The following is a 22,075-nucleotide window of genomic DNA, read 5'->3' on the forward strand; positions in this document are numbered from 1 at the left end:
AAAAAAATAAAATTTCATTTAGCTAACTGATTGCATGCATGCCAAATAATATCATATGTGTCCATGGGTACTTAGGATTCTCATAGGAGTTATAGTATAAATATATTGTTTTATTTTGTTTTGCTGATGATATGCTGTGTTTTAGGGATGCAGTTAAAATGCCTGCTGTCAGGATCCCGGCATCCAGGATACCGATGCCAGAATCCCGACAGCTGACAATATACCGGCGGCCGAAATCCCGATACCAGCCCAGAATTCACACTCAGTTGGTGGGTCCAAGCCACCAACCGAGTGGGAATAGAACCTGTGGTGAGTGAAGCAGATGGCAGATGGGATGCAGCGGTTGTTATACCGGTATTTCATCCAGGATCTGTATTTTTATTTTGTTGATATAACTAAGTCTGCTTTTTCAATGCATTAATAAATTGATAGGTATTTTATATGCCAGGCAGAACCTCAATGTATTTTATTTTGCATGTCACAAGCAAAATCTAATATTCCTGTGGCAATGCCCCAAAAGATCTAATATTCTAACTTGCAATATACCAGTGATAAATGATAGATAATGCTATAAAAAGGTAATCTGTCAGTGCTAATTCTCACAAAAGTCTAATATTCCAATTGTAATCGCAAAAGGATCAAATACGCTAACAACAATGTCCTTCACATTATATAATATGCCAGTAATTATCTCCAATCAAGTTCTTTTGCATTTTGTTTTGGGAGTTTGGCAGTACTACTGTAAGTAGCAATTGGCCGTGCTATTTATCATTGGTCCCATCCTCCTCAGGGAAGCATGAACAAAGAAGATTGACTGGCCATAGATGAAATAGGAGGCCACAAAGTATATTAGCTCATTTCACATTGAGCAGTCTGCCTTGCTTCAATATTTTTTTTAAACCGATGGATTACATAAAAAAGGGCAATAGGTAGTGAAAAGCAACATTAAGCACTTTTATTAAAATTAATATGGGGTCACTTACTTATAAATATTGATAATCTGATAAATATGAGGTACTGTTATGTATACAAAGTAAGGTCACTATTTTTAACTAAAAGATGTATTGGAACACTATTATTTACTTTCTTATCCAGGTACCAACAGGCCATGGTCACCAGGAGGTGTGGTATGGAAGGTAGATAGTAACTAGGTCGACAGTGTCTAGGTCGACCACTATTGGTTGACAGTAACTAGGTCAGCAGGGTTTCTAGGTCGACAGGGTCTCAAGGTTGTCATGTTCTAGGTCGACAGGTCAAAAGTTCGACATGAGATTTTAATGTTTTTTGTGTCGTTTTCGTCGTACAGTGCCCCAATTAGTGCACCATATCCCCTCGCATGGCTCGCTTCGCTTGCCATGCTTCGGGCAAGGTGCCTCGCTCAGCTACCGCTGTGCTCGGCACAGGTTACCGTTCCCAATTGTAGTCCATGCGGATCGTTAAGTATGACAAGGTTCAATAAAAAGAAAAAAATTGCGAAAAACTCATGTCGACCTTTCGACCTGTCGATCTAGAACATGTGGACCTAGAGACCCTGTCGACCTAGAAACCCTGTCGACCTAGTTACTGTTGACCAATAGTGGTCGACCTAGATAGTGTCGACCCAGTTACTGTCGACCTAGAGACCGGATCCTGTCACCAGGAGGCTCAGTGCTACTTGGTATTTGGTTTCTGCATCCCTAGGCGTAGGGGCCTAAATGTTTGTTCAAGCTCCCCCTAGATGACTGACACCAATGCTAAGCAGAATGTCCCATTAGTGAAAGGGAGGAAGGTTACTCTATTATAAAGTTTGAGTATCTACTTAATATTTTGTACCTTCAGAATATGTTCAAAAAACACTTGGAAACAATCTGGAGCATCTCTAATAGACAACATTAATAATATGAGAAGTAGTAGCTGCCTCTTTGGCTGCATCTCATCCTCTCTAGGGTTCTTAACAGTCAGCTTGTTGTTATGTAAGAGTGCACACCACCAGATTCTAAATGGCTAATTTAAAAGTGATGATACTCTCAAGCCATATCAAGTGACTGTGATAATGAGTTTCACATGCAGCTTTCTCTCTCATGGAGCACTGCAGTAGAAAGAGAAAATAACAGATAAAAATGTAATACAGCCCATTAAAAACTACTGATGACATTTCCTTGGACTCAAAGGATCTGCAAGTGACATGGAAATAGCAAGGCACTATACAGTATTTTGGGAAGTGCTCAATATGCACTATTAAATCAACTTAACTGAAATTCTGAATAATGTAATTGCACTGAGATAAGAAAAGATTAGAATTATAAAAACCCAGCAATAAAAGTGTACTACCCTAAATAGTCCAAAACATCACAGGAAAAATGAATTCAATAGTTAAACAATTTTTGCATATATCTAAGACATAAATAAAAATGTACCTATTAACATTTTATTAAAAATGTGTCACTGAGGGGCCACCTATGAACAAAACAGAGAATACAAATTCACTTCACCCTCATTTTGAATGCAGTAATGGTACGATGAAGGCAGATTGATAGTTATGTGAGTAATGTATATTATTTATATATTTATTAATCACATATACACACACACACATTATGTATGTATGTATATATATATATATATATATATATATATAATAGAAAATATTGAAGGCACTCACTGACTTATTCTTCCCAGAATCACTACCAGACTCCTAACATTAATACAACGTTTCGGTTTATTCAACCGTCATCTGGTATAAACAACAATAATTTTTTTCTTACCTTAATTACATTTCAGTACACCACGTTTTGCCATTCAAGGTTTGTTTTATTTCACTTCGATGCTGAGTCATACGCTCCTTGAAACGGGTATGGGTCGTTGGGTCGACTCAACTTAGGTTGACAGTCATTAGGTCGACCACGGAAGGTCAACATGCATTAGGTCAACAGGGGCAATAGGTCAACATGGTCATTAGGTCGACATGTACTAGGTCGGCAGGTCAAAAGGTCAACATGGGTTTTTGGACTTTTTTGGTGTCATTTTCTTCGTAAAGTGAGGTGGAATCCCAATTAGTGCACCGTGTCCCCTCGCATGGCTCACTTCACCGCCGTGCTTCGGGCAAGGTGCCTAGCTCCACTACCGCTGCGCTTGGCACAGGTTACCATTCCCAATTGTAGTCCATGTGGCTCGTCAAGTATGAAAAAGTCCAAAAAAATTATTTATTTAAAAAAAAACTCATGTCGACCTTTTGACATGTCGACCTAGTACATATCAACCTAATTAACATGTTGACCTATTGACCATGTCGACCTAATGCATGTCGACCTTAAGTGGTTGACCTAATGACTGTTAACCTAAGCTGTGTGGACCTAACGACCGTATCCCCTTGAAACTGAGGAGTGTCAAGTACCAAATATTGATATGCTATCTTGCTTCCTGGACTACCTGTCCTGTTCTCAGTGCTCGAGTGGTACAGATTATCGTTATAGAGCCACAGGGATGGGTAGCCATGAGATATGAATGTCTGCTTGTATCAATTAGAACACTGTTGAGTTTATTCACCATTGTGTGTAGAACGATAAAGGAGCGAATTTTCAACTTGGAAAAATCATATTACACTGCAGGTGGGCAAATATAAAATGAGCAGACATTTCCAGTTAGGAAAGGCTATGTCTAACTCTGTTCCAGTGGCATAACTAGAGGCTTGAAGATGCCTGGCGAACTCTCAAGGTGGGTCTCCTATTTGATTTCTATAAACCCATACATTTGCATGTTTTATCATATCCAAATAATGTCATGCATATGATAATTTAATGCATATTAGAAATGCATGAGGCAGCAGGTCAAGATAGTGTCAAAGCTTTGTAAGTGTATGAGCTCTGCTTGTCCACCTGCTAGTTGTTATCAGTGGCGACTACTGCTCCTGGGCTGCAGAATAGACCACACATAGCATGGGGTGCAGGTGACAGGGAGTAAAAACATACCTTTAATGTTACATGTAATATGTGTGACTGCTGCCTGACCCCTGGGATTGGCATAGCTGTGTTTTGCAGTCATGGCTGCACTCCATATGCAACACTCAGCTTAAGTTTTTCATCCTATAAAAGCACAGGAGTCTGGGATTGATCTTAAACAGGAAGCAGAAGCTAAGTGCTGCTGCATCCCGAGTGCATCAGCGGCTGTGAAACACAAATCGCTGCCCAACCCCGCATCCATCATATCACTTTATTGTAAGTCACAACTCTAATTGAACTGAATAGTAACTTAATAGTACTGTGTACACAGAAATTAGTTGACAAATCACGTATTTAGTCAACAGTATTTTAGTGACTGATTTCAGGTTGTGCCCCTTCAACATGTAGGTCCCTGGAATTTACCAATCTTGCCACCCTGTAGCTACACCACTGCTCAGTTCTACATTTCAGTATGTAAACAGTGCTGTCCACTAGTTGTGGGCTATATTTTTCCTGCATGCAAAAATATAAAAATAAAAAGTTTGCACTCAATGCATTTCATAATGGTTTGCACATGAAATTATTACTGTTTTTGTTTTTGCTCTGTTTTTCTTTGCTCCTAAATCTGCTTAAGCAGTTTTTCATTAAGGACAAGCACTAGGCACTCTAACGTCAACTCCAGTGGTGGCGGCAGGAGTCAGGGGCACAAATGGGGGGTACTGTTTTCCCTTGCCAAAGCTTATTTGAGGGTCCTGGATGGGGCCGGGGTCTTCCCCTCTACCCAGTGCAGCAGCAGTGGCACATCAGGCAGAGAATGGAAAGTGCAGTTGCTCTGCAGTAGCAGCCTCACTTCCCTGTTCAGCACACTCTGCTGTGTGTTAGGCTGCAGAGAGTCCAGGAATGCTGGTCAGTGGCACTCTTCTCTATCTTGTGTGGATGAGGCCATACCTTCCTAATTTGCCATTTCCCCCATGTACCTGGGCCCGTCCTGGCTCTCAATTGCCCTGTCATGAGTCCCCACATCAGAGAAATTATAAACCCTGCCACCACCATATTGGAAGGGGCATGTGCGAATGCAAAGTGGTATGCACTTCCAAAATGGTGTAATGATAGTGTTTAAACTGCCCCTTCTATGCCCACCTGGAAGCCCCCAAATCAGGTACAGTCCCTCTAGTGGGGGCTGGACAGCAACAAATGGCAGCATGAGGTCTGGTAGCTGTTAGTACTGTCCCTGCAACCTGTGCCATATTGAAGGCCCAGCACTAGTTGCTGATCCATGACATCCCACCGCTATCTATGACTTCTGCAGATGGGCTTTCGGGTGCACATAGTTGACCCAAAAGAAAGGAAGTCCAAAAAAATGTAAGGAAAAGAAGTATGATGTAGAAAAAAAAGTATTGAAAAATACATGAAAAATAGCTGAACACAAAATTTAAGCAAATACATGAAAGGAAAATCAGCAAAAAAGGCGAAAGGAGAAAAGACATACTCAAGAATTTAACAAAAGTAATTAACTCTATAACAGAAACTGACAATCATCTGTCCTGAAATATGCACAAGACAGCAATCAGTTGTTTATAAATAACAACAAACACCCACCTCCCACCACTCAATTCTAAATGGTTAATAACTTCATCATGTCAAACTTCTGACTCTATAGTTTAAGGCAGGAATCCTAAAATTCTTAAAAGGGGGGAAAAAGGGTCTATGCTCGGTGACACCTAGAGGTTTGTACAGCCAGATTGCCTTCAGTTCTGCCCAATATAACAATACTACAGTGAAGTGACATATACACAAAAGAGCATGTTGTGTTGACAGTTACAGTATAAATGCAAAAGTAGCATTTTCAATATAAAATGTAGTTAAATACAACATATATAAATATAAATGAAACCAATAAAATGAAGTCATATTAAAAACAAAATCTCTATTATTTTCACCAATAAATTAGTTTTCTGCAGAAATCCACATCAAAATGATGGCAGTAACGTAATTTAATTAGCAGCCAACACTACTACAAAGTAGTATCAGCTGGAGAAGTTAATCCACCAATTCACCATAATAATCTGTTGCTAACTGGCCTAATTCAGATCCCATTGAATCTGCGACACAAAGCACAAAGTACTAATGTGTGCTACTTTGCACATGCACCGGATGCCTATCTCAAATGTACAGTACGAGTCATGCATCATTGGACGCACTATCTATTACCATTTGGGGGCAGGAAGGGGATGGCAACAGCTGCTATTTACCAAAATGGAGGCCAGACTCTCAACCAGAAGACAGAGATTTCCTAGCTTCTGTGCAGTAACTGTGGCAGCTGGCTTGTGTGACCAGATGGGTCAGGCAACTGGCCAATGGTGTCGCACGTGATTTGATGCTGCATCCTAGGATGCAGCACAGATCACTAATGTAAGCAGGAGGTGTCTCTTATATCAGACGCCTCCTTCTGTCTTACCATCTTAGTGCTACAGTATCACTGCTGCTTCCAAGGAAACAACAGTGATTCCCCCCTCTAACCACATCTGAATCAGGCCCATTGTCATTATTATTAAAGCATCTTGCTTCACCATCCCTCCAGCATCTGGAGGGCTGCACCTATATGCACATCCTGACTGATGTATATGCTATGGCTGCCTGCCACTTCCCTCAGCCTGTTACATTGGGAAATGTCAATAATTTTACATTTTCTCATAATTACTCATTTCTACTTTAAACATTTTTAAGCTATATCTGGACTTTAGTTGGGAGCAGCCACAAAAGTACTAATATTAAAAATAGTATAAACCTGTGTTCAGATACTGTATATGGGACAGGTGTATCACATTGCAGATCACTGGGCCTGATTCAGTGGTGTATGCATGGCCGATTGTTACAATTCACCTGCCTATAATAACATAAATATGACAGGCAAAGATGATGATGACCATATAAACAATTTGGAAAGAGTATTAACCCAACAGGAATATGGACACAAAGTAAATATAAACAAATGTTAATTTTTCCAAGAAAGCATTTCCTATTGTTGTCATATAATTGATAGAGGGCCTTATTCAGGTTTGTTAGCTAACCAAAAAAGCATACTAATGGCCAAAACCATGTTGCACTGCATATGGGGCACTGCATGTGAGGAGAGATTTAGATGTTGGTTGGCGTGTGTTCAAACTGAAATCTAAATTGCAGTGTAAAAATAAAGCAGTATTTACCATGCACAGAAACAATATAACCACCCAAATCTAACTCTCTGCACATGTTACATCTGCCCCACCTGCAGTGCAACATGGTTTTGCCCATTAGTGTACTATTTTGGTTTGCTAACAAACCTGAATAACCCCTAGAGACTGCCGGCACAAGTTGTGATACAGACTGTGGGCAGGGTGCTTGTAATACTGCCTCGATTTTATATAAAATTGAGGCAGTATTGCAATCACCTTGCCCACAGTCTGTATCACAACTGAGATCTTATTGGGCTTAGTGAATGATTACCACAAGTTCTTGCTGGACATTTCAACAGTATTACATCCTCTATATGCCCTACTATAGGGCACACAGAACATGGAAAAAGCTTTCTCACAATTAAAGAGACTGATTACATCTGATAAAGTACTTACCTATTTTGATCCAAAAGTGCCCTTCAGATTGGCATGTGATGCTTACTGGAGCAGCATTATCGCATTAAATGATATATGGAAGTGAGAAACCAATAGCATTTGCTTCACAGTCCTTGACAGTAGCAGAGAGAAATTATACTCAAATTGATCAAGTGGCCTTAAATCAACTATGGGGATTAAAGAAAGGTCATGATTATTTATACATATGAACAGTGGTCAAAGTGGAAATTTTGAAGAGGGGATATGGAACATGTAAAAGGATTTTGTGAGTACTTCTGGGTGTACTCCAAATGTGAGCGCAGTGTAAAAGGGGCAGGGTCGCTCAAAATGGGGTGTGCTTGTCCTCCCCAAAGCTCTCCTCACAGCATTACTGTGGGATCAGGAGCACCAGATGCAGTAAGATGAAGGAGGGGGCCACCGAAGGAGTGCAGGTAAGGAGTTAAGCAGGGTGGTTGAAAGACCAGGGCAGCAGCTGTAGTAAAGTGGGGGAACATGAGGAGTGGAAATGAGAAGGAAAGCAGGGTGGTTTTGAGATCAGGAGCAGAAGCTGTAGTAAAGTAAGCAAGGGAGGGGGTGAGTGAGGGAGGGACGGGAGCAGCAAAGAATCTCCTGCTGCTGCATCCAATCCAGCAGGTGGCTGAGTGGGTAGGACCCAGGGAAGTGGTGACCATGAGAAGCTGAGTGAGGCAGACGGCTCAAGAGTTGATAGCCAGGCCCAGCAGCACAAATGACTGGGCTAAGTGGGGAGGGAGACACATAGCTAGACAGGCAGGGTGGTGTTGCTTAGCAGCATGGTGCACAGCATATAGGATCCATGGTTGCACTGTGTCAACCACCCTGCAGAATTCAAGACTCTACCCCGTGCCCCCGTGTACAGCACTCACAAACATCCAGAACAGTACAAATAGAAGTGCCATTATGCCATGCCGCCACATACCACCAAACTTTAGCCACTGTGTATGAACAAAGGTTCACATTGATAACTGATCATCAAACTTTGGTATCCATTTTCAACCCTCAAAAGGTAGTTAGAGTCATGACTACTGCTCATCATCAAAGTTGGTCAATTGTTCCTGTGTGCATACAGTTATGGCATTGAGTTTAAAGGAATAAAACTGCATGGCAATGCTCATGTTGTGTCACGTTCCACCTTGCCCCAAAGTGAGGATAACGAGGTATTGAAAGTGTATCACAACATGTTGGTAGAACAGCTACCTATTACCAATGAAATAATCAATCATAAAACACCCTGTGCTGTATGCTGCCAAAAGTAATGAACTTGACTATCAAAGGTTGGCCTAAACATGTTAATGCTCAATATTATGGACTTTCGGCCAGCAAGATTCACTTTTGGTCTGTCAAAGAACTCTAATGTGTGGGTAATACCACCAAATCTGTGGGACAGAGTTCTGAAAAATGTATATGAGGGTGACGTGACACAGTGAAAATGAAGAGCCTTGCTAGAAGTTACGTCTGGTGGCCAGGAATTTATGATCAACTCAAAACATTGACTAAAGGATGTAAAGGATTCTAGAGAGTTCAAGATTCACACCCATAGCTCGGTTACACCCCTGGGAATGGATTGTATGTTTCTTAGTGCAGTGGATGCTCCTTCAAGATGGGTAGTGATGATATAGATGAAATCCATTACATCTGACAAAACAATTGCTGAGAACCATCTTAGCAAGAAATGGTCTACCTGAGCAAATATGCAGTGACAATTGGCCACAATTTGTGTCCGCAGAATTTCAAATGATTACGTGGGACAATGGCATTAAACATTTTACATCAGCTCCACACCATCCAGCCACCAGCAGTTTGGCTGAGAGATATGTCCAAAAGAGCTGTCAAGTCCATGCACCATGCACATGTGCAATTGCAACACAAGATTGAAAACTACCTGTTTATACAGTATATTGTAGAACTGAGCACTCCACTACTGGTCAGCCACCTGCAGTGCTCTTTATGCAATGAAACTTGCAGTCTCAAAGAAAATTTAACAAAACTGGATGTGAGACAAAAGGTATATACAGTAGTAAACAATTTCAAACTGTTTATAAGAAACCTATTCAGAACTTTGATATTGGTCAAGAAGTGCATGTCCATGATTACAGAGGAGACAAATGGCAACAGGAATAGTTTCTTTCAAATTAGGTCTTCTGATGATTGTGATTGAAATAGGAGAAGAATCTTGGCAATGCCACATTGATCAAGTAATAAAGTCCATGACAAAAATGGACTGTACTGTAAATAAACACCTGGAAGTAGCCAAGCAAGTGATGTGGGCTTTATGTATACCCATCTGAGTTTGCTACAGAGACTGTTACTGAGTCTGTTACTGAGTAACCTGAGTATGAGGTTGTTCTTCCTAACAATATCTGATATTGAATCTTCTAGTGTGAGTTTGGTTGAGCAGCCTGTCACTCTGAGATTTAAACATTGTTACCCAGGTAGAGTTCATAAGGCACCCAAAAGGCTTGATCTGTAACCTACTGGAGCAACATTTTATTGTGATAACATTTTTCTATGTGTACATTTAGCTATGATGGGATGAGTACATTTAGCTATGATGAAATGAGTATGTAGTTCCTGAGTATGTAGTTCCTGTTGATATTGTTGTTAGTGTATTCAGAGGATGGGTACACTGCATCTTATTTTGTGCTGCATATATTATAGTTGACATATCTTCTGTGGGGTGGTCTTCAGTATAGACACTGGCTGGGATCCCAGTGACCAGCATACTGGCGCTGGGATCCCGACTGCCAGCATGCCAACACATATTCTCCCTCTTGAGCATCCATGACCCCCCTGGAGGGATAACACCATGCCCGCAAGGGGCTCATTAGCACTCGCCCAGCTGTCCGTATGCCGGCAGTCGGGATCCCGACGCCGGTATGCTGGCCCCCGGGATCCCGTCCGCTTGCCACTCATACTACACCCCTTCTGTTTAACGTGTTTCTTTTCATGCAACAACCACTGTGTCATGGTTACTAAAGACCTTATTGAAACATAAGTTGCATACTTTGCTCACATTTGTTCCAGTTCTAAAGTACAAGTTCTGCTATAAATGAATAGAAAAAGAAGTGATTTGATTTTGTATTTTAGCTTCACTTTTTTTATTAGTTAAAAAATACGTATTTTATAGTTATTTTAGTATATATTACAAAGTCAGTCTTCAATTTCCAAACTGCACAAATTTTTCAAATGTATTGCAAAGAGCAATTTACTGTAGTTTGTACTTTAGATCCACCTTATTTTGGGGTTTGTTTCTTTAATACCAACATATTGCTATCCAGTTATTGTGTCAGCATTTTGTTGAATTTTGTTTTATCATTTTAGCAGCTGTTTTGGGCCCAGCGTTGGGGGTATCTCCTCTGTCCAAATCCCATGTTTATATTTATATCCCATGTTTCTTTAACCTTTATTTATAGTGAAATTAAGCTATGGTGCCACAGAGGCCTTGGGTGGGCTCAGGTGTGAGGGGATGTGGTCACTGTGGGGCACAGCAATGTCCAGTCCTGTATATATGTAAAGCAGTGCTCCAGGGGGAGAAGTGGTAGAAATATCACTGGGGGTAACTCTGCACTCTGGGCAGGGCCGTATTTAGGGCCATATGGGACTCAGGCTGAAAATGTTAAAGGGTCTATTATGAGAAGCAGAGGAGGTATGACTAGTGCCTTGTGGGTGTGGTCACTGCCATGTGGGTGTTTACACCCCTTACACTATCATCCAGAATGTATCTTAAATATATATAGTTTATATAAAATTGCATAATTTTGAGAGGGAAATAGAAATACAATTTTAATTCTTATGATTTATGGCCGACAGTGTGTCCAGTTGGTTTCTTGTCATCATCATGCTGCCATGATAATAGGCATATTTTAAAATGGAGGCCTGGAGCTGTAGTTCCATCTGCCCTATTGTAAGGTAAATCTGACCCTGACTCTAGGAACCTACAGAGTCTCTGGGTAAATTATAATATCACACCCCTTTGTGTCCCTAATGAGGCCCAACAATGTCTATGTACTCCCCTGATAATGCTTCCTCTGCAGTGTTCCTTTCCCAAAAAATATTGGGTTTAGGAATTCTATTGCAGGATTCTTCTTCATTTCTTTTTTTTTTGCACATCATAGGGTTTGTCATTTTCATTTCCTACTTTGCCTTGGCAAACTCCATTTCTAAGTGAGTTTTCATTCTCCAGTGGTCTATTTAGGAGATATTACTGTCCCAGGCTCTAATGCATTGTGCATGTTGATAAGGCAATGCCTAGTCACTTTGTGCTTACTTCCCGAGTGTGCCCTGCCTGGCCAAGGATGTGTTAAATATCTGTTTACTGCTGCCAGTCGTTATCACAGCTTCCCCAGTGATTTTATTTTTGTAAATTGGCCTGAAATAACACAAATCTGGGAGGTGATATACTAAACTATAGTGCTCTGGTCATTGTAGTCAAGTAAGGAAAGTAGAGAGAGATTAGTAAAAATGTGTGAGTGTCCCAAAAATATATATAAAGTTAGAATATATAGCTGTTTTTGCACTCATTTATATTTAGAATTTAACTTTGGCCTCACAAATATTCCACTCTGTTTCAGTAAGCTAATTCAGCGCAAACAAAAAATTAGTTCATTACAAAATGAGGCTTAAGATATGATTCTTTCTCTCTAAATAGGAAGACAAAAGGGACTTTAGCTATTGTTTCCTGTATTCTAAGATCTTTGTCCTATTCTTTAACATGTTTCAATCCCTCTGAGAATACTGTTTCACAAGCATGGATGTATTCTCTAATAAAGATACCTTTCAATGGGCTTTCAGTTGGCAGTCACCACAGTAAAGTAACTTTCAATTACTTGTGGTACATAGAAAGTAATATACTGTAACCTCTAGATATGAAAGCGAAGTTTTAAAATAGCTGAAGTGGGTTAGCTATGCTGGAGAGAAAATAACCACATTTACATAAAAATAAATCTTATCTAAACACTGCAGCTTTGAGAGAATAGATTGTGCTTGCTAGGCAGTACAAAGGAAACTACAGAAAACCTATAGTATTCCCACACAATAATGTAATAGGCTTCCCACTGAGGTAACAGCATTGAAAGTGGCATGCTTCCTTTGAAGCAGATATGCCATGTGTCACATGCTGAAAGAGAAGGTCCTACAGTACATTGTAGCTTTAATGAATTTGCAGAGTGCTTATAAAACATGGAACTTCATGACGGAAAATTGTTTCTCTTAGTTTAAATACGAAATAGCAGTCTCATTGCCGAGTGCAAACTCTTATTTGGTGAACAGTTATGATTTTTGTTGCTGTAAGTAATAATAATAATAATAATAATAATATATATATATATATATACACACACACACACACACACACAAAGAATTGTAAATTAATAAAAGATATAAGTAATAAAAAAAAAAAATTACCAGATGAGTAGATAACTTGGCAAAGGATATCAGCCTGGATAATAAGTGACAGAGAATCACAACAGAACTTTCATATATGCTAATGAAATCTATATAAATCTCGGGATTTGTTGTATCATGAAGAAACAAAGATGTAGATCAACATTTCAGTATTGCTAAAATTTGTACCAACAAATCATATAATTGAAAACATACCTGTATAAGTACACATTTCTGCACTCTTGCTAATGTCCTGCTTTTATATTCATGTTCTTCAATCATACAATGGAATAAAAATTAGAGTGAAGTCAACATGGTCAGTGGTGGGAAAATATGCACGTTTCTTTTCAAATATAAGAAATCCCTAATAAATCATTTCTTTGTAAGTCTAAAATCATTGATACAGTAAGTGTACAAACTGCTACTATCTGTATCTCTATTCCACCTCATATCACTCATTAGACCAGTGGTTCCCAACCTCTGTCCTCAAGTACCCCCAACAGTTCGTGTTTTCCAGGTCACCTAGCAGTTGAACAGGTGTATTCATTACTCACTGACACATTTTAAAAGACCCACAGGTGGAGCAAATTATTTCACTTGCAATCCTGCGAGGAGACCTGGAAAATATGATCTGTTGGGTGTACTTGAGGACAGCAGTTTGGAACCACTGCATTAAACAATCACACACCAGCCTTGTTCTTTATAAAACATCCATATTTCTCATTCCCACTCCCTACAAATTCCTCTCTGAAACATTCTTACCTTTCTTCCCCTAATTTCATTGTAACGTCTCCTACTTGCTCATTGTGCTATGCACAGCATAACAGTTATGCTTTCAAAGTGCATCTGATGCTTATCTGTATCATTGGCTGAACATTAACATAGAACAGCCTATTTTTCTGATGTCTCAAATAAATAAATATATATGATATATAAATATATAACCATGTAATGTTTGTTAAATTGTCAAAATAAATATAATAATTAACTGCAGTGCTTTATTTCTAATAGTACTCTACATTATGTAGTTATTTTCATTTTTTTTACAATGTATAATTCCTATAATAGATTTCAGAAACAAGAATAAACCATATATCTTCAGAAATAAAAAAGGCTTCTGAAGATTGGTCCAGTGTATTGAAGCTACTGTACAACAAATCTTGTATCAAATTTTAACTTTAGGTGAGTAGTAGTCCCTTCTTTCTGAGGACTGACACCTTTTTATAGAAAGATAATACTGATTAATAGTAGAAATGTGCGGCGGGCACTTTTCGTGTTTTGTGTTTTGGTTTTGGATCTGGATAGTTTTTGCCAAAACCACCCTTTCGGGTTTTCGTTTTGGATATGGATGATTTTTAAAAAAAACATAAAAATAGCTAAAATCACAGAATTTGGGGGTAATTTTGATCCTACGTTATTATTAGCCTCAATAACATTAATTTCCAGTCTATTCTATACACCTCACAGTATTATTTTTAGGCCTAAAAGTTGAACCGAGGTAGCTGTATGACTTAGCTAAGCAACACAAGTGTGCGGCACAAACACCTGGCCCATCTAGGAGTGGCACTACAGTGGCAGACAGGATGGCATGGCACTTTTCAAAAACTAGGCCCCGAACAGCACATCATGCAAAGAAGTAAAAGAGGTGCAATGAGGTAGCTGTTTCACTAAGCTAAGCGACACAAGTGTGCGGCACAAACACCTGGCCCATCTAGGAGTGGCACTACAGTGGCAGACAGGATGGCAGATTTAAAAAATAGTCCCCAAACAGCACATGATGCAAAGAAAAAAAGAGGTGCACCAAGGTCGCTGGATGGCTAAGGTAAGCGACCCAAGTGGCCGACACAAACACCTGGCCCACCTAGGAGTGGCACTACAGTGGCAGACAGGATGGCACTTTTCAAAAACTAGGCCCTGAACAGCACATCATGCAATGAAGTAAAAGAGGTGCTATGAGGTAGCTGTATGACTAAGCTAAGCGACACAATTGTGCGGCACAAACACCTGGCCTATCTAGGAGTGGCACTGTAGTGGCAGACAGGATGGAACTTAAAAAACTAGGCCCCAAACAGCACATCATGCAAAGAAGTAAAAGAGGTGCAATGAGGTTGCTGTATGACTAAGCTAAGCAACACAAGTGTGCGGCACCAACACCTGGGCCATCTAGGAGTGGCACTGCAGTGGCAGACAGGATGGTTCTTAAAAAAGACTAGGCCCTAAACAGCACATCATGCAAAGAAGTAAAAGAGGTGCAATGAGGTAGCTGTATGACTAAACTAAGCGACACAAGTGTGCGGCACAAACACCTGGCCCATCTAGGGTTGGCACTGCAGTCCCACTGCACTAATGGCGGATAGCGGATGCACGTCTAACACCAACATAGCTGTCAAGGCCTCAGTTATCCGCTTTGCAACAGGATGACTGCTGTAATATTTCATCTTCATTGCAAAGGACTGTTGGACAGCCATTTGCTTACTTGAAGTAGTACAAGTGGTCTTCCAACTTCCCCTCTGGGATGACAATCGATTCCCAGCAGCAACAACAGCAGCAGCAGCAGCAGCAGTAGGAGGAAGTGGTTCTTGATCTTTCCCTATTTTATCTTCCAAATTTTTGTTCTCAATTATTTTTCTGGAGTTATATAACAAAATGCAGCACAGGAGAGCGTACCTCTACAACACACAGGGCAATCCCTTTAAAAATTATTTGGATTAAACATTAATAACCCCTTTATTTGGAGTAAATAATATATAGCACAGGACATCACCACTGAACTTATATGGCAGTACCACTGGACTGGAGTTATACGGCAGTACCACTGGACATATATGGCAGTATCACTGAACTGGACTTATATGGCAGTACCACTGGACTGGATTTATATGGCAGTACCACTGGTCTGGATTAATATGGCAGTACCACTGGACTAGACTTATACGGCAGTATCACTGGACTTATACAGCAGTACCACTGGACTGGCTTTATACGGCAGTACCACTGGACATATACGGCAGTATCACTTGAATAATATAGCAGTACCACTGGACATATATGGCAGTATCACTGGACATATACGTCAGTACCACTGGACTGGATTTATACGGCAGTACCACTGGATTTATACGGCAGTACCACTGGACATATACGGCAGTACCACTGGACATATACGGCAGTATCACTGGACTTATACAGCTGCACAGGGACACCACCACTGGACTGATGCCGGACAACACAGCACCACTGAAATGGACTGGACTTATACAGCAGCACTGGACATATGGCAGGCAGAGGACACCACCTTTGTGACTGGACTGATGCAGCATAAGACACCACCACTGGACTGATGCAGCACAACACAGCACCACTGGACTTGATTTATACAGCAGCACTGGACATATGGCAACAGAGGACACCACCACTGTGACTGGACTGATGCAGCACAAGACACCACCTTTGGACTGCTGCAGCACAACACAGCACTGAGATAACACACATAAGACAGAGCAGGTCGCCACACCACTTTCCCGCACAAACAGACACTGATAGACACTGAGGAGCAGCAAAGGACACGTCCTCTCGGTACACGCTCCAGGACTGGAGTGAAAATGGCTGCAACGCGTGGCTCCTTATATGGAATCCAAAACCCGCAAGAATCAAACAGCAGGATGATGCCGTTTTGCTTCGTTCTGGTTTCCGAGTCAGGTGGGAAAACCCGAGCCGGACTCGGATCTGGGCTCGGGACATGATGTTCAGTAGGGTTCTCAGAGAACCGAACCCGCTCATCTCTAATTAATAGGTACTGAATATTTATGGTATAGCTGTAATATAAATGCAACTACAGTGGACTTTTGGTTTACCTACAGATGTCCAGATAACCTAAAGATCTCTAACACACTTTTCTCATAGTTTATCATGGCAACTTGCCATAAACATAGACAATTATTTATGGGTGAGATTTTTTCACACTTTGGGATCTATTCATGAAGCAGTGAAAAGAGTAGAGAAGTGAGCGTGTGGAGAAGATGCTCATGGCACACAATCATCTGCTCCATACAATTATAAAGTATGCAAATTCTAAATGTTACTTCTCAACTAGCTCACTTGTCCACACTTTTCACTGCTTCATGAATAGATTCCAAAGTGTGCAAACAGATATACTGTAAATGCCTTCAGGGGCAGCAAATACACCAGTCCTCCAAGATTCCCACCTCCTGACCATTTCGCACAACACTGCCATATATGACAAATGTGGATGGAATCAGCTAAACAGGCCCACTGGTTTATGTAATTATCAAACAGATGTCATGGAGATGGGAAACTCCATATTATTTATTTATTTATTTATTAACAGTTTCTTATATAGCGCAGCAAATTCCGTTGCGCTTTACAATTTGAAATATCAATAACAAACTGGGTGATAACAGTCATAGAGGTAGGAGGGCCCTACTCGCAAGCTTACAATCTATAGGGAAATAGGCATATGTACACAAGGAAAGGTGCTATCTATTGCATAGAATGAGAAGACATGTGAGGATATGTGTGGACTGTACAGAGTGGATGTAATTTGATAGGAAGGTTTATGAAAGTTATGTGGGTGGTTCAGGAATTTGATACGCTTGCCTAAAGAGGTGAGTTTTGAGGGAACGCTTGAAGGTTTGGAGACTAGAGGAGAGTCTTATTGTGCGTGGTAGGGCATTCCACAGAGTGGGTGCAGCCCGATGAAAGTCCTGCAGTCGTGAGTGGGAGCGAGTAATGAGTGTGGATGAGAGACGCAGGTCTTGTGAAGAGCGAAGAGGTCGGGTTGGGAGATATTTTGTGATAAGCGAAGTGATGTACGTTGGTGTAGTTTGGTTAATGGCCTTGTGTGTGAGTAAAAGTATTTTATATTGAATGCGGTAGAGTACAGGTCACCAATGGAGGGACTGACAGAGTGGATCTGCAGACGATGAACGTCTAGCGAGGAAGATAAGCCTCGCCACTGCATTCAGAATGGATTGTAGTGGTGAGAGTCTCGTTTTGGGAAGACCAGTTAGGAGACTATTGCAATAATCAATACGGGAGATAATGAGAGCGTGGATTAGAGTTTTAGCAGTGTCTTGTGTAAGGTATGGTCGTATTTTGGATATGTTTTTTAGATGCATGTAACATGATCTTGAGACAGATTGAATGTGGGGAACAAAGGACAGATCAGAGTCAAGGATGACACCTAGGCAGCGAGCTTGTGGGGTAGGGTAGATAGTCGAGTTTTCAACAGTGATAGAGATATCAGGTTGGTACCTACTATTGGCCGGTGGAAATATAATTAACTCTGTCTTTGAAATATTAAGTTTGAGGTGGCGAGATGTCATCCAGGATGAGATGGCAGAAAGGCATTCAGTGACACGGTCCAGTACAGATAGGGACAAGTCAGGGGAGGATAGGTAGATTTGAGTATCATCTGCGTACAGATGATACTGAAAACCAAAAGAGCTGATTAGTTTACCAAGAGATGAGGTATAGATAGAGAAAAGCAGAGGACCCAAGACTGAGCCTTGCGGTACTCCAACTGAAAGAGGTAGCAAAGAGGAGGTAGATTCAGAGAAGCGAACACTGAAGGAGCGATTAGATAGGTACGATAGGAACCAAGAAAGGGCTGTGTCTTTAAGACCTAGGGATTGTAGTGTCTGTATGAGAAGAGAGTGGTCTACAGTGTCAAATGCAGCAGATAGATCTAGAAGAATAAGTAGTGAGTAGTGGCCTTTAGACTTTGTAGTGACCAAATCATTAACCACTTTAGTCAGTGCTGTCTCTGTGGAATGTTGGGAACGGAAGCCTGACTGAAGTGGGTCCAACAAAGTGTATGAGTTAAGAAAGTGTGTGAGTCGAGTGTAGGCAAGTCTCTCAAGTAGTTTAGAGAGACAAGGGAGCTGAGAGATAGGGCGGTAGTTTGAGAGAGCATTAGGGTCAGAATATTGTTTTTTTTAAATGGGAGTAATCACTGCATGCTTGAAGAGTGAAGGAAAAATACCAGTAGAGAGAGAGAGATTACAGATGTTAGTTAAGGTAGGGATGAGCACCAGAGACAGAGCTTTACTTATTTGTGAGGGTAAAGGATCAAGAGGAGAGGTAGTAGAGAAGCAGGATGAGAAGAGTGATGATATTTCATCTTCATTTGTGGGATCAAATGAAGAAAGAGTGCCAGAGGGTTCAGGTAAAGAACGGAGCAGGTCACTGGCTGCCGAAGAGCATACCATTTCATCTCGGATCTTATCAATCTTCTCCTTGAAGTAGGAAGCAAGATCCTGTGCCTTGATAGTGGCTGGTGGGGTAGGTGCGGGAGGATTCAGAAGTGATTTAAATGTATTAAAGAGTTGTTTGGGGTTAGAGGCTTGAGCAGAGATAAGAGTTTGGAAATATGTTTGTTTGGCAGTGTCCAGGGCATTTTTATAAGAATGGTAGACTGTCTTATATGTGAGGAAGTCACTTGAAATACGAGATTTACGCCACTGACGTTCAAGTTTTCGTGTGAGTTTTTGTAGTTGTCTTGTTAATTTGGAGTGCCATGGTTGACATTTAGGCCTACGTGGAGTGTGATGGGTAGCTGGAGCCACTTCATCAAGGGCTAGTTCTAGAGTCTCATTAAGGTGTGATACAGCCATCTCAGGAGAGGTGAATGCAGAAATAGGTGAAAGCAGTTGTTGGAGTGAAGTGGAAAGTTCTTGAAGATTAATTGTGTTAATATTTCTGCGAGTTTGAGGAAGATTGGAGAACTTCCGCAACACAGGGTTTGAATTAACAGAGGAGAGCATGCAGGTGATAAGGTATGCCAGTTGATGAACAAAGGAGGTATGGTCATTGAGCAAATCATCACCAATGAGTTGGGAAAGGTGTCTCTGGTAAGATTTAAGCATGCAAACAAAGAATATATAAAGGCTGTCATTATACTGAAATAATATAAGACTAGGTGATTCATCGCGCCCTACAGGTGCTCTTCACACTGTCGCAAGGGGCTATGTTCCTTTAACCCTTGCACGTTCTCGGGGCGTGAAATATTTGTATTATATGGAGTATTACCTCCAATCATAAATTTGTGAGTGGTTAAATATTGCACGGGCAAAGGGCGTGTGATGGTTAAGGGGCCATAGCCCCTTGCGACGGCATGGACAGCGCACGCCGGAAAGAATTTACAGCCGGAAAGAATTTACACTTTTTCCACATTTTGTTATGTTACAGCTTTATTCCAAAATGGAATAAATTCATTTTTTCCCTCAATATTCTACACACATAGAATCCCCATAATGACAACGTGAAAAAGTGTTTTGAGATATTTGCAAATTTATTAAAAATAAAAATCTAAGAAATCACATGTACATAAATATTCACAGCCTTTGGCCTGTAGCTCAAAATTGAGCTTAGGTGCATCCTGTTTCCACTGATCAACCTTGAGATATTCCTACAGCTTAACTGGAGTCCACCTTTGGTAAAGTCAGTTAATTTGCCATGATTAGGAAAGGCACACATGCGTCTATATAAGGTCCCTCACTTGACAGTGCATGTCTGAATACAAACCAAGCATGAAATCAAAGGAATTGTCTGTAGATCTCCGAGACAGTATTGTCTTGAGGCACAAATCTGGAAAAGGGTACAGAAAAATATCTGCTGCTTTGAAGGTCCCAATGACCACAGTGGCCTCCATCATCCGTAAACCCCCAGGACTCTTTCTAGAGCTGACTGGCTGTCTAAACTGAGTGATCGGGGGAGAAGGGCCCTAGCCAGGGAGGTGGCAAAGAACCCAATGGTCACTCTGTCAGAGCTGCAGCATTCCTCTAAGGAGAGAGAAGAACCTTCCAGAAGGACAACCATCTCTGCAGCAATCCACCAATCAGGCCTGTATGGTAGAGTGGCCAGATGGAAGCCACGCCTTAGTATAAAGCACATGGCAGCCCGCCTGGAGTTTGCCAAAATGCACCTGAAGGAATCTCAGACCATGAGAAACAAAACTCTCTGGTCCTAGATGAGACAAAGATTGAACACTTTGGTGTGAATGCCAGACATCATGTTTGGAGGAAATCAGGCACCTCTCTTCACCAGGCCAATACCATCCCTACAGGGAAGCATGGTGGTGGCAGTATCATGCTGTGGGGATGTTTTCAGCGGCAGAAACTGGGAGACTAGTCAGAATAGAGGGAAAGATGAATTCAGCAATGTTCAGAGACATCCTGGATGAAAACCTGCTCCAAAGAACACTTGACCTCAGACTAGGGCGACGTTTCATATTTCAGCAGGACAACGACCCTAAGCACACAGCCAAGATATCAAAGGAGGGGCTTCAGGACAATACAAAAACAAAGGCAGCGCTTTCCAGGAATCATGAATAATTTATTTATTCACACATAAAATTAAAAAACAATTAAAAACTAAAAGCACAATACCGGCCAGTATATAGTTTACACTACAAATCCATTTATATGGAAAGTTTGAACACTTATAAAGCCACACAACTATAATAATAATAAGACCTTCAGTCTAGCAGCTTTTCAGTAACCAGAGTAGTCCTGCTGAATTAGTGCATTGATCCTGATGTTAGTAGAGCTCATAGCGGTGTTAAAGTTATTACATGCAACGGAATCTGTGCACTGACATATATAATCCAGCTGTATTAGTATTGCTTGGTTAGATACTTTATAAAACACCTGCTTCACAGGGTTAGTAACAATGCAGCACAACGTAGCATAAGCGGCTTTTTTAATATCACCTGATTGGCCAGTCTCTTAAATAAACATCCACAGGCTTCTCTCAGCTCCTGGTGCTTTTAAACCTTTTGCGGGGCCATATCTGGAGTGTCCAAATTAAAGCCGCTGATATAATTGTGGTATGCCGTGCAAGCTTGGCCAGTACTGGACTAGGATGACGTTTTACGCGTTTCTCCACCTTCAGCAGCCCTGATTACAACAGCAGCTTCCTCAGAGACGGTATAAACATGTGTCTCTGCGCTTCCATTTAAATAGCGGTAACTTCCCGCTCCCTCCTGCGCCCTGCGTGTGCTCTCCAAACCTCGTTTTGAGCCGAACCGCAGGCGCATGCGTGGTGGTTAGCTATGACGTCTTTCGGTCATGTGGCCGCTCTCCAAGCCTCATTTTCAGGATGGTATTGTCACTGTTTATATCCTCA

Source organism: Pseudophryne corroboree, chromosome 5 (genome assembly GCF_028390025.1).
Source record: "Pseudophryne corroboree isolate aPseCor3 chromosome 5, aPseCor3.hap2, whole genome shotgun sequence".
Taxonomy (NCBI): Eukaryota; Metazoa; Chordata; class Amphibia; order Anura; family Myobatrachidae; genus Pseudophryne; species Pseudophryne corroboree.